Below are 17,907 nucleotides of genomic sequence, written 5' to 3'. Positions count from 1 at the left end.
CTGTTAGTGACTCCCCAGACTCAGACCTTGAGACAAGACCATCTGCCCAGGATATCACTTGGGGCCCGAATCCCCTAGATTTCAGAGTCTGTGGGAAAACTCCCTGAGGAGGATGCTCTGTACCCAGAAAAGATAGCCCAGAGCTCCTGGAGAGTGACTGCCATCACTCCAGGACAATTAATTTCCAGGGGGAAAGGCACATTCCAATCCCGTTCAATGGCGGCAAAGTGTGAGACTTCAAGCAAGGGTATGTCCCTTAAATTCCTCAAGAATTTGTTTTAGAAGTGGGATTCCTGCACTTATTGAGCACAGTTGGGAGATATGAAGTCTCAGATTCTTAAATCTGGACACTGACAGATCAACATCAGCCTTCACTGAAGCTCTCTCAAGTTCTGCCGAACCTCAGTTTGCCCTTCAATTTGCTGCATGATGTCTATGGGAAGTCTTTGGGAGAGATCAGCCAGATTGGGACCAAGGTGTCATCAACATGCAGATGACATTTACTCAACTTCTCCAATGACTGATACACAGTGATGGCCTGGGTGAGGGCCACCAAGTTGAGGCTGAATATTGACAAGACAGAAGTCATGCAAGTTTGTGGTTCCTAGGGAATTATGTAAACAGCTTTTTCTGGAGGGCAATGCACCGATTTGCAGTCTTGGGATCCTGCGGCTTACAGATATGGGGAACAATTTATTCAATAAAACATGCTAAAATGCAATATGCATATCAAAGCCTGGAGAAATCTTGAACAAGTAGTAGATAAGTGGCACAACGCTGCCAAAGATGATGGTGTCCCAGCACAGTGGAAAGGTGCAAATAGTGCTTCAGATGGTTCACAACTGAACGTGCAAAACTATGAACAAATAATATACTGGTTGCACAAAAGTGCAAATAGTGCTTCAGGTAGTTCACAACTAGTAGTATAGAGTCATGCAAGAGGGAACGGTTGCAAGGTGAGCTTCAGAACAGAGTCATGCATGATGGTGATCGTTTACTGGCACCCCTACACCATCCCTCAGCGAAAATGAATCTGAATGAAGACCTGAATTCCGGATATACCTCAGGTTTCGCATGAGCTTCGTCAGTTCATCATCATCTTTGGCAGCGTTGTGCCACTTATCTACTACTTGTTCAAGATTTCTCCAGGCTTTGATATGCATATTACATTTTAGTATGTTTTACTGAGTAAATTGTTCTCCATATCTGTAAGCCGCTTTGGTGTTTTTGTTGTATGCACTGTTATAACACCTGATACTTCTTTTGTGTATATCAAGTGGCCTCAGAAGCAAAGAGTGCCTTTTTCCAACTCTGGTTGGCTTTCCAGCAATAGCCATTCCAGGATAGGGATAGCCTTGCCACTAAAATTCATACTCTGGTGACCTGACTACTACTACTACTACTACTACTACTACTACTATATTTATTTACACCCCGTGACGTGATGAAAGGCAGCTTACAAATGAAAACAAGTTACAGGTAGGTAGCCATGTTGGTCTGCCATAGTCGAAACAAAATAAAATAAAAAAATCCTTCAAGTAGCACCTTAGAGACCAACTAAGTTTGTTGGTCTCTAATGAAAACAAGAATTGCTAAAAAAAAAAGATAGAAAAGTTAATCACTGAAATACAATTGAACATAGATAGAAGGAAAACTATATACATAAAATCTGTTTAAAACAAATCAGTAATTACAATAAAAGCAGCACCTTCAATTAAAAGCAGGCAGTTCCCAAAAGTCCATTGGAACAAGGAAGTCACCACCTGCCGGTGGAAGGATAACAAAGAGGAAACCAGCCTAGCTTCTCTAGGGAGGGAGTTCCAGAGTCTGGAAGCAGTTACCAAGAAGGCTCTCCGCCACCAAGAAGTGGTGGGACCAAGAGAAAGATCTCCCCCAAAGATACCAAAACCTGGGCAGGTTTGTATGAGAGAATACAGTATTTTAGATAGCTTGGACCTAAGCTATACAGGTTTTTAGAGGTGATAACCAGCACTTTGAATTGTGCCCAGAAACAGACTGGTAGCTGTTCTAGCAAGGGAGTCATATGTTCCCTATAATCAGCCCGTCAACAATCTGGCTGCAGCTCTTTGACCACTTTTCAAAGGCAACCCCACATAGAGCACATTACAGTAATCCAAAAGGGGTGTAACTAAAAAAGATAGCAGGGATCTGCAGATGACTCATACATGCATTCAGGAATGGTTGGGAAGAAGGTTGCATTTGCTAGGCATGTCCACCAATGATGTGCTCACTGGTTCTGCCCTCCTATGGTCATGTGTTTAGCAGTAGTGTGGAAGGAAGTCTAGGAGCATTTACATGAAAGTATGATGATGTAGGCTCCATATAAGTTAAAATCCTGATTGGCTAGGGATTCTGCTTATGTGGAGAAGTCCTGTGCATGATAGATGTGCATTCATAGCTGTCTTTCATATGATCACAAAATGTGTGGCTCACAGGAGTGTGTGTATAGGATTTATTGTTGCTCCGGTTAGCAAGGGTGAACCTGCTTTGCTTGTTGAGTGGGTGAGGAGTCTTGTATAAGGCTACTTCTGCTCACACTATGAATAACAGACCTATGGTTAAAAAAACAAAACAACTTGTAGTCATCTCTTGAAACGTTTTATGGATGTATTGTATTCAACATTGTGTGATAGGATTTCCCCTCATGGAATGGGACTTCCCCTTTCTCTCCCATCCCTTCAACCCCCTGCATTCCCTCTTATGTGACCCCTATCCCTGAAGAGAGGGAGAAGAACTGTTGATGAGTGGAGATCTGCTCCGCTTATACAACAGCAGTGTCAGATACTATCCACAGTGCATGAGGATTGGTTTTACCGACCATCCAAGGAAGCATTCCTTGTGTGTCTGCTGTGTCTCTGCATCAGGAGGAGATCCATCAGGAGGAGATCCACCTAATATAGAAACTCCCTAGTAGAGACTGGGGGAGGGGAGGCAAACTGAGAGCAGGAACTTGTGCTGCGATAAAGTGGACAGACTATCTGTGGGTGCATGCCATAGAGTTCACAGGAGCCTTTTATTATTTGTTTAAGTTAGTGCTGGAGGGGTGGGGTAAAATGGCACCCTGGAGATTGGACTAATCTTGGAGATGGGTGAATTCTCAGAACTTTCGGGTGTGAGTGGGCTCACAATTGATGAGCCACTCAGGGGTCCATGTTTCTCTCTTTCTGTCTTTAAAAAAAAAAAAAAGTTTCGCTGTCATTTTAAGCTAGTCTGCCCTCAGCAGTTTGGTGGCATTCCCTTCTAATTTGGAACTGAATTCCCCGGCGGCAATGATACATCATCTATTTATTTCATAAAGTTTATACACTACTTGATTGTATAAAAATCCTCAAAACAGTTTTCAGAAAGCTAAAACAATAAAATCAAGGAAAAAATCACAACCATACGAAAGTTAAAATACTAAGACAGTTTAAAATTACCTCGACTTTCTAAGCATCTTGGTAGGCTTCTCAAAACACTAATGTTTTTAGCTGGCACCGAAAAGAGCACAATGCAGGCCTTTACTGGTTGTGATGTCATCTTATTCTCACGGGTGCAGTCTGCTGAATTGCAGACATGGGGTAGTTTGTGGGCAGCAGCCAGGACACTGACACAGAGGAGGAAAAGTCAGCTGGGCCAGGAAGACCAGTGGCAAAACCAGTGAAGATTCTGAACAGAAGCCCAGCACTGAGAGAGCCTGTCAATGAGGAGATAGAAACCCCAGAACTGGGACTCCCAGAGACCATACTTCTTCATGTGCTCCCCAAGCCTGATCCCCTCTACACAAGCCTCACATTCTGCAGTACAAACTTGAGTTGGAATTTGACAGTTAGGTGCTGAAATGCTATGCTATAGGCTGGAAGCCTGTTTAAGAGTCTTCACTCTTAAGAAGGGAGTTGGGCCTGGAGGGATAGTCTAGTCTAAGAGGGATGAAAGGCTTCAGCTCAGTCACATACCTTATTGGAGCTAGCTGTCTGTTAGGAGCTATCCAAGGTCCTGAAAATCCAGCCTGATCCTACATGCTATCTGACCAAGCCACCTTCAGGAATCTGTTGTAGCCCTGTGTGTTTAGGTCAGCACAAGAGACCACCATTTGGGTTCAGATTGCACATAAACTAAATAATGAGGGCTGCCTTCCAGTTAAAGAAAACAGAAGTATCCTATTTGCTTTTGTCTGTTGTTTATGTGCTACCCTTCTATCATATTAGATTTCTGAGCAGTATGCATAATAAAAACCAATGCAATCAATTAATGCAATCAAATCTGCCTAAATATATATCTGAGGAAAAACAACAACCACACAATTGTGTTCTAGAATATCATACAAGCATTGCCATGGCAGGCATCCTCTTAAGAGACATTTGCCCATTCTCTCTTTCTCTCACACACATCAATGGCCTTTAAGATGCTATTTGCCTGAGGTCCATAGGAGGGAATGTCAGAGGCCATAGCATAGAATGGTCATAGCCCTCTGATCTCAGTGGCAGAGCTCCGGTGTCAGGCAGGGAGATCAACACTGTAACCAACCACCGCACCCCCTGGCTCCTCTGACTTAACCAATGTAAGCTCTTAAAATTGGTAGGGCCAAAGGGGGTCTATGCAGAGAAGTAGCTTGGATCCAATGTCTTCCTGGTCCCCTGACGTGCTTCCAAATTTCTGAGAAGCTGAGTCATGCTAAATCTCTTCTTCCCATTTCCATCCAATTGCTTCCAATGGGAGGATTCCCCCCCCAAAAAAAAGACTGGAAAAAGCACATAGGAATGCAGGACATTCCTTTGCTACTGTGGTAGTTCAAGCTCAGTAGAGAGTTGGATAAGGTGGTATAACTGCCTTCATATTTCCCTCTTAGACACACACTCAGCATTCATTAAGCAAGTGCCAAAAACAATACAGAAGAGGCACCTGCCTGATATCCATGGGAAGGAAGTTCCAGAGTGTAAGTCCTGCCATACTGAAGAATCAACTCATTGAAAGTGCAGAACAAATATCATGTGGCATTTCTAAAGGTGTCAGTTCTGCAGCCTGAAGCAGTCAAGTGGGCATATAATGATTCCTGGCTTCACCAGTGGCAGAGAGAGTGGTCCACAGCATCCGACAGCCCCTCGGCTACCCTTTCATGGAGCATAGGATTGGGCCAAGAATATTGAAGCCCTAAATAAATCCTATGAAAGAATGGCAAATGCCATTTTATAACATATACGCAAGAAGAAAAATATGTTAGAACTGTACTTGGTGAGTACAAAGTAGCCTTTGAGTACTTGAGTGAGTTTTAGTTATCTGCCACAACCTTATAGCTGAACCATCACAATCATTGTGCCATAGGGAACAGTGATCAAGGCAGAGTGAAAGCACATAATCCTCTCCTGTTGTTTAAAATGTTTCTTAAATCAATATGGAAGAGATTGCCAGCGTTACCATCTCACTGTAATAAACCTCATAGAGTTTCATTCGCATCTGCGTTGTCACCTGTCAGCATTCACTAGTTCAGATTTACCCAAATCTTTTGTGTCCTGCTTTCTTTATAGGTTTTGCCAGTCAAAAATATAAAATAAATCAAATAACTTCATAGTCATATTTGGCTAGGTTTAAAAAATAACCAAATCTCTATGCGTAGTTAAAGAATATTTATATTTATTAATACAACTAAATAACCAATCTTCTGACCACAAAGAGTCCTGCAGATCGGACGATCTAGTACAGAATCCTCTATGTGCCACATATTTCTAATAGCTTTTTATTATTATGTCAAGGTATCTTTCTTGGATAGTCCCTGCCAATCTATACCCAATAAGTGCAGTTAGGTTCCCCCACCCCACGATGTGCATACGTAAATTTACACTGATTTAAACTCAAGCTAATTTACCATTTTGGAGGGATCATTTTGAAGTGTGCACAGCTTCCTCCTGCAGGTTTTTAATAGCCAGAATAATGTGGTATCACCCACAAATTTGACCTTACTATTCATATACCTGGCCTGTTATAAAGTTGGAGAACAAGGCTTCTATGTTCCTTTGGGAAAAGATTCTGCTCCCCACTAAGTGAGCAACTAGGGTGAGTGCTTGGTATGGGTCCTTTGTGTGAATTGTGTGTGTACTGTTGTTTGCTTCTTCATTAGTATTTGTCCAGGTGTGTCTGGGTCTCAAGGCATAGACATGTGGGTGGGTTGTTAGGCAAGGATAAGTGACTGAATTATGGGAGGGGATGTTGAGCACTGGACAGTGTTATTTGATATTTTGTTTGAATTGTAAGTTTGAGCATGTTGGCTTAAAGTGCTTATATGTTTGAATGATGAAGGGTGGGATATAAATTTTATTTTAAAAAAGATCATGTTGATCATGTAAAGGTGTGCTTGTGTGGAACTGAATGGAATGCACTTTTAGCTGTGTGAGATTAAGTTGTGTTTGTTGTTGTAGAGGGGGCTGGGAATTTAATTGGATTGGTTTGTTTGTTTATTTGTATGATTGATCTGGCAAATGGTGGTTGGAAAGAGTTGATTTTTCTATTGCCTAGTTATCAATCACGTTATTTATAAATGTGGAATTCATCATTTTTAATTGATTTTCCTATGTAAAAATTTATTTCCTGATGTTTAGAACATATTTTGTTTAGCTGCTTAATATGCCGGACAAAGTGAATTTTCCTTGTTATCTTTGTAGCAGATTTTATATGTGTAATGTTTATTCTGGTGCTAAAGAGAATGTTCTTATTAGCTGTTTACTTTTCTTTAAAGATGTCAATGGGGGTATTTTTTTTTATTTAATATGTTTTAACCTATGTTATAAAACTCTTAGAAATTTGTTTTTTTAAAAAGACAACTGAATAAATAAAAAGAAGTAAATATAGAAAACAGTGATTGGAGGTGGCAGACCATGAGTAGAAAGTTGCAAAGACGAGACTTGCAGATGTTGCATTTGATGACACCCCAATTCTTAGGACAGCAAGCCCTGAGTAAGTGGCCAACTGCAAAAAACAAAAACAAAACAAAACACAAAAACCCCAAACCCTCCATATCACAGTGGCCTTTCTCTCCTTGTCTCCTTGAGAGACAAGTTTTTCATTTTATTTCCAAAAGTGGCAACCCTGAGCTGGTGCTATCCTTACTGTCTTATTTCTTTCTTCCAGTCATAGTGCATATGTTGGACTGAATTTTTCTATCAAATTACATCTTTGACCATTTAGCTTATCAATTCCTCTACTATTTTATGATTTATTAATTTATATGATGCTTTTTATATGGAATTTCAATGTGGTTTTAGAATATTAAAACAAGGAAAAGAACAAAACAACCAGCAGATAAACTCACAAGTAAAAGTCAGGGAGTTTGAAATATATAGAATACAGCAATGTGGGTTTTGTTTTTATTCATTTTTTAAATGCCTGAGTAAGCAAAAAGGTTTCTGCCTGGTGCCCAAAAGGTAGAAAAGATCACATGAGATATCTGAGTGTTCCTGTCAAGGAAGGTTTTTCTGCCACTGAAACAAACCCACACCTCTGACAAAGGTGGATTCTGGAGAAGGGCTGAGGTTCTTTGTGTAAAGATAGGTTGGAATGGGAGGAGGTGCTTCTTTCAAATACTTGTGTCCCAAGCCATTTACGGCGTTGAAAGTAAGAACCAGAAACAGGGGGATAGGAAGGGGGGTAAGCGGGTGACAAAATGGCACACCGCGGGGGGTGGCACTTACCACAGGGCCTGGCCTGCAGCGCGCCCAAGCCACACGTCTATCCTAGGAATGATGCAGTGGCTCGGGGCCCTGCACTGCCCGAAACGGCAGTGTGGGGCTTGCATCCGCCAGGTGGACTCCCCTGCATGGATCGTCGTGGCACCCCCCTGCGCAGATTGCCCCACCCCCTCCACTCCAGGTGCCAGAGCAGCTAGCTATGACCCTGACCAGAAATGGAATGGAAGAGGAGAGAAATTCATTTGGTTCCTATTTGAATAAAAGCCTTGCTAACTTGCTGTTTTCAACCTAATGTGAAAATTCAAATGCAGTTCCCATTTGAAATTTGCACATCTCTAAACATTGCAGTATACTTCCAAATAAATGCATACCCCCAAAAATCAGTATATTAGGCAAAACTACATACAAAAGAGGCGTATATTAGAATAGTGCACAAAAAAGGCTATTAAGTTTTCATGCACACTTTAAAAATAAAAAAATTGAAAACTGATGCAGAAATGGGGCAAACTGATATGAAGATTGGGGAAATAAGAAGCTCCAACACACACACACATACACACCAACCCCAAAATGGGCTGATTCATCCACTCCTACCATTAATTAACTGGCCTTTTAAAACAAAAGAAACAAACAAACAAAAAGCAGCAACAGGAAGAACCAGAAAGGCCAGGAATTGAACCCTGGGCTTTCAGCATACAAGACTGTGCTTAACCCACTGAGCTATAGCTGCTCTCCTCTTGCAAACAAACTTCTTAACCAAATAACCAGGACTGTTTAACTCACACTTTGGATTAAGGAGCTGGATGTCTGCAGCAGATGACAAGGCTTCCATCTCTTACCTTTTTTTTTTTTAAAAGGAATTAATTATGACTTCTTAACTATTTTCACTGGGAAATTGCTATCTCTGGTACTATTTCCATGCCATAGTCTTCAGCTTTTCAGACCTGCTCCTCCTCAGATCTACTCTCTCAAACCCCTCAGATAAAAAGCTGAGGAGAGACATATTCAATGAAAGGTGATGCTAAAAAGAGGCAGTAAGTTTCTACACCCCACTGTCTGCAAACAGATTTGGCGCCAGTTGTAGTCCAATTAACTGCAAGAGTTCACAGGTAGCATTACAGAGATGACCATAAGAGACAATTCTATTTACAGTCCTTTATATATGCTTTTAGAGCTCATTTTAGACATCAGCAAAAGCAAACTGAGACAGGAAGCAGTTGGAAGGAAGAAAATGATACACGATAAAAGCCTCAAGTTCAGCATAAACTATGCCTTCCACACTCCACAAGCCACAGGTGCTTGGGATTATTAGGGTATTCACAATTTACTTAATAAGAGGTGAACTGCATAGATTTTACAAAAAGTTTTGTTCAGCAAGTGCATTCCCAGCTTATTGTGTATAATGACAGTGAGAAATGTATCACTTTGGACAAAGACACTGACAAACTCAAATGGTGCGCATTTGAGAAGAGCCTTTCACATGCTGTCCCCATTGATGATTTCTGAGATATTTAGGGTATCTACTGGGGTTTTTTTCCTTCCTTTTGTGGGAATTTGGAGCAGTACTAGGACTTTCTCCTTTAAAGCGAATGAGTACTTTGAAAGGACATGGGGCAAAGTAGAAGCTACTGGATTTAAAAGCCACTCCACACATTCTGCAAGAGGAGATGGTATGCTGAAGTGACCTGTATCCCTTCAGGCAACAGGTTTAAGAGAGATTCGATTTCTAAATCTTTCCCTGTTTGAAAAAGCTTCCTGGCTATCAAACTAGTGCTGATTTCTGTCCCTGTTGCTTTCTGGTTTTTTTGTTTTTTTTGTAATTATGGGTTTTTAATCATATTTGAAGTATTTATAATGTAGTTTATTCATTCGTTTATTTTATTATTTTCTATTTTTGTTTCTCACTGCTTCCTTAACAGCACTAGAAGCATACATTTATGTTGAAAGTGTACACTATGAATTACTTATTAGTCAAGAAAATTATTATGTGGTGTGTAGCTGTTCTCAGCTAAGAATGGGACTTCATTCCTTGGTGAAGCATTCACCTGATGCCCATTTTCACTTGCGCTACAGAGCGTTTCCGTATCAGTGCAGCTGCACTGCTATGCCGTTCAACCGCAGCACAGCACGAACTTTTCATTTTGCAAATGGAAGGGAATTCTGACTTCAGCACTGAATAGCTTACAAATCAAAATGTGTAGCCATAAAACAAAAAATAAATGGAGGCAAGGAGCCATCTTTCGCAGCCCACTGTTAAGTGTAGAAATATCTTATTCTGTCAATGTGATTTCATAGCAGGATGAAAAATGTCAAAAATGAGGATGACAAATCAGTCTAGTGAGGAAACATGACTCTCAGATGAGAGATGTCATTTGTCATGATTGCCATGTGACTGCACTTCCCTCTGTCTTCTCTTTTAGATGAATGTTATTTTTGTCTTTAATTTAAAAATTATCTCAAATCAACGATGGGCCAGGGAAGAAAAACACAAGCGCTATCACAACTGCTGCTGCTGAAAAGTTTTGCAGAGTGTTCAAAGACTTTTGGACATGAATTGGGAAAGTTTCCACATCATGAAAGGGGTTGCCGTCATTGTGAATTGTGAACTCATCACATATTTCATGGCATCTGTTCTGAAGTGTGCCCCCCACCCCAAACTTAGGTAAGTGTGAGGCTTTTGTTCAGAACGGACACAGCTGAGCCCAGCTCTCAGAGCCACTGCATAATACGGGTGGTAATTAAGCCACAGCTTCAAGGTTGCATGGGCACAAGACAATTCAGCCTAATGAAGTATCGATCGGCTCCAGTCGAGGTAAAACAAGTTGACATTCATTTAGAGGTAGCAATGTGAATATACCACATTGCCACCAAAGAAAGAAGGTGGAGATCAGGGGGAGGGAGCAGGAGCAACAAGGCTGAATTTTAATCTTGCAAACACAATTAAGAATCTTATTTACAGCATGTTGCCATCATTTAAACCAACGCTAATTGCATACTTAGAACCCTGACGTAAGATTCCTAAATCAGCTGAAACTACAGATTGTTAAAAGCACAAGAGATTCAATGTTTCAATTAGAAACCATGCTTTAAAAAAAACCCACCACTACTTAGAATTGCATTTCCTAATTAGGAGTTTATTTTGAGATGACATATTCAACCTCAGTTGCAGTGTTAACTTTTTACAACCATGCTTTCAATATTACGGTGAACTTCTAAAACTTGCTGACTGTGCAAGAACTTTCTTCAACTTTCATTGCGCCTTCCCACAATTTCCAATACTTTGCACACACAAAAAACACACATGACAAAAATAACTGAAATGGATATGCTGGTGCTTAATAGTATAAATGCATAATTTGGTATTAGCATTATGTTCATTTACGTGAATGAGCCTGTCCTAGGGCCTGCTTGACAGACCTGGTGGTTATCATAATTATAACTGTGATTCTGAATGGTCTGCAATCTCTCTCCGGCCTTGACAACGGGACACTCAATTGAGTTTGGAAGTGGGTGTGAGACAGAGAAACAGTCCTGCCCCCCCACCCCATGCACCCTGTAGCCTCGACCCAGGAGTCCCTAATCAGGGCAACCCACTCTGGGCTAACCTGGGACTACTCGTCATGGATCTGTTCCCAAAGTAGTTTGGGGTGGGGCTTATGTTTAATTCAGTTTTTAAATGTATGTATGTAGTTATTTATTTAAATCAATCAACTATACAGTTGGGAGAGAGGCAGGGGAGGAAGTTCCCCCTACTCCTGGCCAAGAGCTGGGGGGGGGGGGGGCGAGATTCTGCAGAGGCTCCTTTGCAAGCAGCTTCCCCGAGACCTTTAAACTAAGGACCTTCCCCATGCATGATGCAGCATCACTCCAAGGGGAATTCTGGGGTGGGTAGAAGATGGCTGGTGTCAGTTCTGAGACAATTTATATGGCTAAGACTTCCTATTCTTAAAAGCTCTTCAAGTAGCTTTTGTGTAAAAAATATTAATTTCATGTGATTCTCATCTTCCAAAGGTGTTAATACATTTTTTACAGCTCGCATCATTCATATTTTCCTTAGGAAAAGTCTCCCAAACAATCCATAAAAGTGCTAATGTGTCTAATTGCATCCCTGCTCCCTCCAGCAGACAGACGTACTTTTAAAAAGGTAACTCATTAGAACATTCTTATTGCCAGATGTTAAGATTCACATAATCACCCAACTTCTGTATCAAGTGAAGACAGTATATGCACTGAGGTAAGTCTTAAAGTATTTTAATAATTAAGATGTAGCTACACAAAAATGTAGGGAAGTGGTGTCTGGAAAACTGAATGTTCCCTCTTGGGTTTTAAACAGTGCCCCATATTCCCAGTTTAAATATTTTGTGAATGCTAAGAGTCCAGCAGTCCATCATTATTAGGCAATGCTTTCATCTAAATATATTAATTCCAGAGCCATGAAGGTATAGTTTAAAATAAAAGGAATCTACGTAAATCATCATTACCCAAACTGCCAACAATCTACCCCTCCATCGCTGTTTAGTGCTCATATGAACTAGATTTAGAACACTAGCTGCTTTTGTTGGAAACCTCAAATGCTCTTACAATAACCAAGACTCTACTCCAACTTTGCACTAAAGTGTCAGAGGTGGAGATGTCAATTTCAATCAAATAGAAACAAGTAGAGAAACTGAACTCTTTTCCGCATTGTCAGGTCAGGACTGGCTTAACTTCATGCAAATGCAAGAGACAATTGTTGATGCTGGAATTTCAAAGCAATACAGTAAACACCTTATCCAGACCAGAATACCATATGCTATACTAGCCTGGGCTACCTCTGAGCCATAAACAAGGCAGTAAAAAAAGGGTCTTTATCAACACTATCCAAGTGGCTTAATAGGGTTAGGATAAGGTTACCAGATTTTTTTCAATGAATTCCGGGGACACTTTTCAACTTCAGTAGGAATGATAGGATTTTGTCAGGGGACTGATTTGTAAATTCAGGGACTGTCCCGGGAAACAGGGATGTCTGGTAACCTAGGTTTATGAGAGAGAATCCATTTTAAGCTCTAGAATTTGAAATCCCTAACAGCTTTTTTCCCAGCAGTTCTCAGAAACACCCATATTTCAAGCACCCAAGAGTGTCATAGTTACACACTGGTGAGAGGATGTAGGGTCCTTGGATAATGACATGTTCTGCATTATTTCTTAACTGGGAAGGTATTTTCTTCCTTCTTCAAAGGGAGTATGAAGCTGCCTAACTCCTATGATGCATAAACCTGTGGCATCATTGCCAATATCCTCTCCATGACAGATACGTTGGACTGAATGACTGTGGGAGACTTGAACACCAGTTGTGCATCCACACTTCTAACCAGAGGATGGTTAATCACAGCCTGTATTACAACTTCTCTTTTTTTATGCACAGCCTGTCATACAAATGAAATAAAGGTCTGGTGATGCACAGTGTGCTGAAATAAACGTTCATTTTAACACACCGTGCATCATCAGCTATTTATATCAGCACTTTGCATGTCATCAGCATTTTGACAGAGAGCCTTTCACCATTCTGTCATAGTGTAGTATGCAGAATACTATGGAGCTAGTTAAGTTCAGAATGACAGGGCATTCATTTTCAGTTTTGCATGGCTTATGTGGTCAGAACGCACCATTCTTACTTCAACATATGTCATTCCCTCTTTCTATTCTGTTACAGTATCCCCAAAAATTATTTTTATTTTGTAAGGTTTTCCCTATAACTTAACTTTGGGTTCTTCAGTAAACTAGTCTGGCTGATCCCAGTTCTTACAATCAAATTGGGATTTACAAAGGTAAGTCATGCAATACTCATCAGGACCAAGGATCAGCTAACACATGGTGTTCACCACATGTGAATGAAACAGTTAAGATATAGTTCATGTCCTCGCAAACAACATGATGTATTGTGGAATGTTCAGTAGCCAGTAATGTACATGTAATTGTAAATAAGTCCAGAGGACTGCAAAGGACCCAGAAGGTCACAGTTAAGATCTTCATCAGAGGTCCTTATTTGAAGTTGGGTTAGGTGGGAACAGTGCTTTTTTCTGGGAGGACACAGGGGTACACATACCCCTAAACATTTTGTGAATCTAAGTTTGGCCTCATTGAAGGGCAGCATTTTCAATATGAGCAGGAAAATGAGAGTACCTCTAAACAAATTTTTTAAAGTAAAAAGCACTGGTGGAAGCCCTTCTTTCTGTTCTATGTTTTTTTTTCTTGCATTGATTGTATTGTATTTCTGCATTTTATGAACTTCTGAAAGCTGCTGGGGGAAGATCGGGGAAGCAGCTGGTGACCATGGTGGTGAGAAAGGCCAGTCTGGTGTTCTGTGGTGCATTCTTCAGAGCTTACCATGACTGTTGCAGCTGCTGTGCAAGCCGAGTGTTTTCCAGCTGAACTGACAGTTCATGCAAATACAAAATTCTAGCTCAGTATGCTCATCTTTCCATGCATGCATTAGGAAGACTGTCCTCCCATGCTTCTAGAAAAGTTCCACCACCATTTGCCAGTTTCTGCTATGCACCCTGGCCTCAAATGCATATTTTCATTCAGTTTTCCTGGAACATAATGTCTGGCCATGTTTCCTGGTTCTTTCTCAACTGCTCTGTATAATTAAACACTAAGCTCTTGGGGACATCATTTATTTGAAAAGGCCCTTGAGGGTACATTGTTTCTGGTAGTGACCAAGAAAGAAAACAGAATACTAGTAAGATTATTCGTTGGAACATTTTTTTTCTCCTCAGTCCAAGATTCTAGTGTCTTCAATAACTAATTAGTAATAACACTAGAGTTAATTAATTTTTTAAGCGTTTAAACCAAAGTGCAAATATTTGTAATATTTTTGATGAAGGATCAAATGTATTTTCAGAAGATTATGATCTGGGTACTTCGTGTCATTTTAATGTGTACGTACCTGAAGAGTTTATCTCAGGACACAAACAGATAAATCATTAGCCCTTATTTCCCATCGAAACCTGTCATTGTGTATAAAAGAGCATTTATTTTAAAACAAGTTTTAAATATCTGTGTCTCAAAGACGTATTTTCACAGACTGAAAATTCATGCTGATGTGCAGAGAATGCGCCAGCAGAACTGTATGGTTTCTATGTACCTATCAAGGATGGATAGAGGCAACCGGAGCAATTACTGAATGCACTTTTGGCAAATTAAACATCTGTACAGCTTCACCCTCTGTTAACATTTAGCATGTTTTGCCGCCTGAGCACAAACGAACACATTTAACCAGTACCAGACATCATTTCAAGCTGTGCGAAGTGCATTTGCATGCACTTTCTAACCCCTCCTTTCTTCTGTGGCTATTTCTAACTCATCCTTACATGTGTTTCCCTTCCCCCTTAATGTGTGTTTGTGTCTCCCTTCTTGTGACATTCCTTCTAACTATAAGTTTTGTCTTAATTGGCAGGTTTGCATTTGAGTTTCCTAGGTTGCATGACCCCTTGTTCCTCATTCTGCAGTGTCAGGAAACAGAAATGTCATGTTGATTAGGGGCCTGAACCCTCTGGTCCTCCTTTTCATACAGAGGCAGGCTTGGTTCTGTACATACTTAGCTGCAGGGTCAGCCTTAGGGACTCTAAACAAGTGTCCACTGGGACACCAAATGGAAGGGGCACGGATAGGGGCAAGTATTCTTGAGTCATTTGTCTCCCACCAAAGTCACTTCTGTCCCTGTAAATGTAAAATGTCTGCCGGTGTGCCATACAGATGCAGTTTTGTGCCTCGGCTTACTACACATGGCACATCAGTAACGTTAATAGCAACAACTGCCAAATATCGTGACACATAGAGGTTCTTCTACTAACACCTTTCCTCTGTACTGAAGTGTTGAAGCTTCATTTTTTATTCAAAAAAAAGAGGGGAAAAAACCCTCCACAACCCCTCCTCTGTTAGGCAACTCTGACCCTGTTTGGTTTGCTGTTATCTCCTCTCGCTTCAGGCGCATCAGAACTATAAAGATGGCCCTGAAAACCTGAGGTAGACCACTTAGATGCTGGATGTGTAGAGAGACAGCGGCCAAGTGCACAGAGATAATGTTCCATGTTGTGTGGAAATCTCAGCTGCCTCCTTCACATTTATTGCACATATAGCACACACACACAGCCAAAAAGAGAATAAAGGGGACAAAAATATACCTAGAGGATATGGCAATTAAAGAAGCATTACTAACCTCACTTGCCTGGAAGTAAGTCCCAGTGAATTCAGCAAGAATTCTTTCTGAGGGGACATGGTTAGGATTGTGCTGTAAGACTACAATGCTAAACATTTACCTGGGAGTAAATCCCACTGAATTCAGGGTGAATTACCTTCGAGTAGGCATTAGAGTGGCCATGTGTCCTCCTTTACAGAAGGCAGCCTCTATTTGTAGATGAAGTCTATTTGAAGGGGTTTCCAGTTGAAATATGAAGCACCTGGAAAGCAGACTGAGCAGGCACAGAGGCCACACCTTGTCATTGTCTCCCATACCATGGTTGATACACAGTGTGTTTTTATTTAAATTATATTAATCCTATCAAAATTCAGACTGATATATTAATTAGCATATGCAAATTGTATGCAGATTAGTGTCCTGGTTTGGGTTATGCTTTTATTGGGGCATGAGAGGACATATGAGTAGCCACTCTAGTAGACATGTATAGGATTGTGTCTTAGGTAAGGCGAGCATGCTGAAATGCATGAAGACGACACTTTTCTTAAGGATGGTGATAGAGGAGGATTATTCAAGTATCAGGATAGCAAAATGAGGGACATGGAGGCAGGAATGGTTGTTGAAGAATAACTTAACTATAGCAAGTCGAAAGAAATTAATTTTTTTTAAAAAATGTCCAGTAGCACCTTAGAGACCAACTAAGTTTGTTCTGGGTATAAGCTTTCATGTGCATGCACACTTCTTCAGAGCCATATGAAATGGAAGTCCATCAACCTCAGGTATCGGAAGAAGTGTGCATGCACACGAAAGCTTATACCCAGAACAAACTTAGTTGGTTTCTAAGGTGCTACTGGACAATTTATTTTATTTTATTTTTTATTCTGAATGCGTCAGACCAACACGGCTACCTACCTTAACTATAGCAAATGAGCTTGCGTGAAGCTGAAAGAAGAAGAACGTGTTTATTTAGCCATGTCTGCTATTTTAAAGGACAAAGAAACAGAAGATTTTTTTTAATGCAGACACCGTTAATGATATTACAAATAGGCATTGCTGTTCAGAATCAAGTTACAAAATGTCCCTCAAGGGAAAACACAGCAAATGAAAAACATTTGTGCTCTTTGAAAAGATAACAAGCAAGAGAGGGTCATATTTGAAACCTCACATACTAATCAAGCCTCTCAGAAAGCAGGGAAGAGAAATACGGGAAGAGGTGCTCTCCAAACGTTCATCATCATTTGGAATGAAACGGGATTGGGAGGGTGGGGGGCTTCTGCTTCATTGCTTGTTATCTGATGGTGGACCATTTTCCTTCCTCAAGATTCAATGTCTAACCTCAGCCTGTGGTTCACTGGTGTTGTGTCTGTGGTGTGCCAGTTAAAAAATGGAGTGCTATGAGAAACAGCATTCCCCCCCCCCCCGCCATTTCCTAAGTCCAATAAAATGGTCTGTCTAGAATTGTGTTACTTCCTCACAAAGTGAAACCCCTCAATATTAGGCTGTGTGCAGCCCCTCACCCCTGTCAGCACAGGGTCCTTGATCTGTGCTGTCCTGGGGAACATCTCCCCAGATCCAGACCTGAAACAATTTGGGGTGGGGCTAATATTAATTAGGGTTTTTAAACCCTAATTGTACATATAGTTGTAAGGGGTGTGGGATAAGGAGATGCTGCATCTCACTCCCCTTTCTTAGCCACACAGAAGGTTTCAACCTTGCTCAGCACTGCTTCACAAGTATCTTCCTTGTGTGGAAGGTGCTTGTGAAGGAGCCACCAGCAACCTTTCATTCATTCTGCACACCATCTCATCAGTGGTCTTCAGTCTCTCAACCTTCTCAGGTGCACTACACTTGAGTGACATCTTGCAGTAACTACTCACATTGGACTTCTTTCATATTGGGAAGTGCGAGTAGTTAGGGAGGCTCATGAGAACTGCACTGGGGGGGGGGGGGAATACAAGCACACCTTCCATGGACTCCTCACAATGATCGGGTAAACTCAAAAGTCTGCATTCATGAAGTTTAAAGAAATCCTAAAGCGCCCTGAGAATG

This window comes from Lacerta agilis, chromosome 7 (genome assembly GCF_009819535.1).
Source record: "Lacerta agilis isolate rLacAgi1 chromosome 7, rLacAgi1.pri, whole genome shotgun sequence".
Classification (NCBI taxonomy): domain Eukaryota; kingdom Metazoa; phylum Chordata; class Lepidosauria; order Squamata; family Lacertidae; genus Lacerta; species Lacerta agilis.
This window is presented reverse-complemented; position numbering follows the sequence as displayed.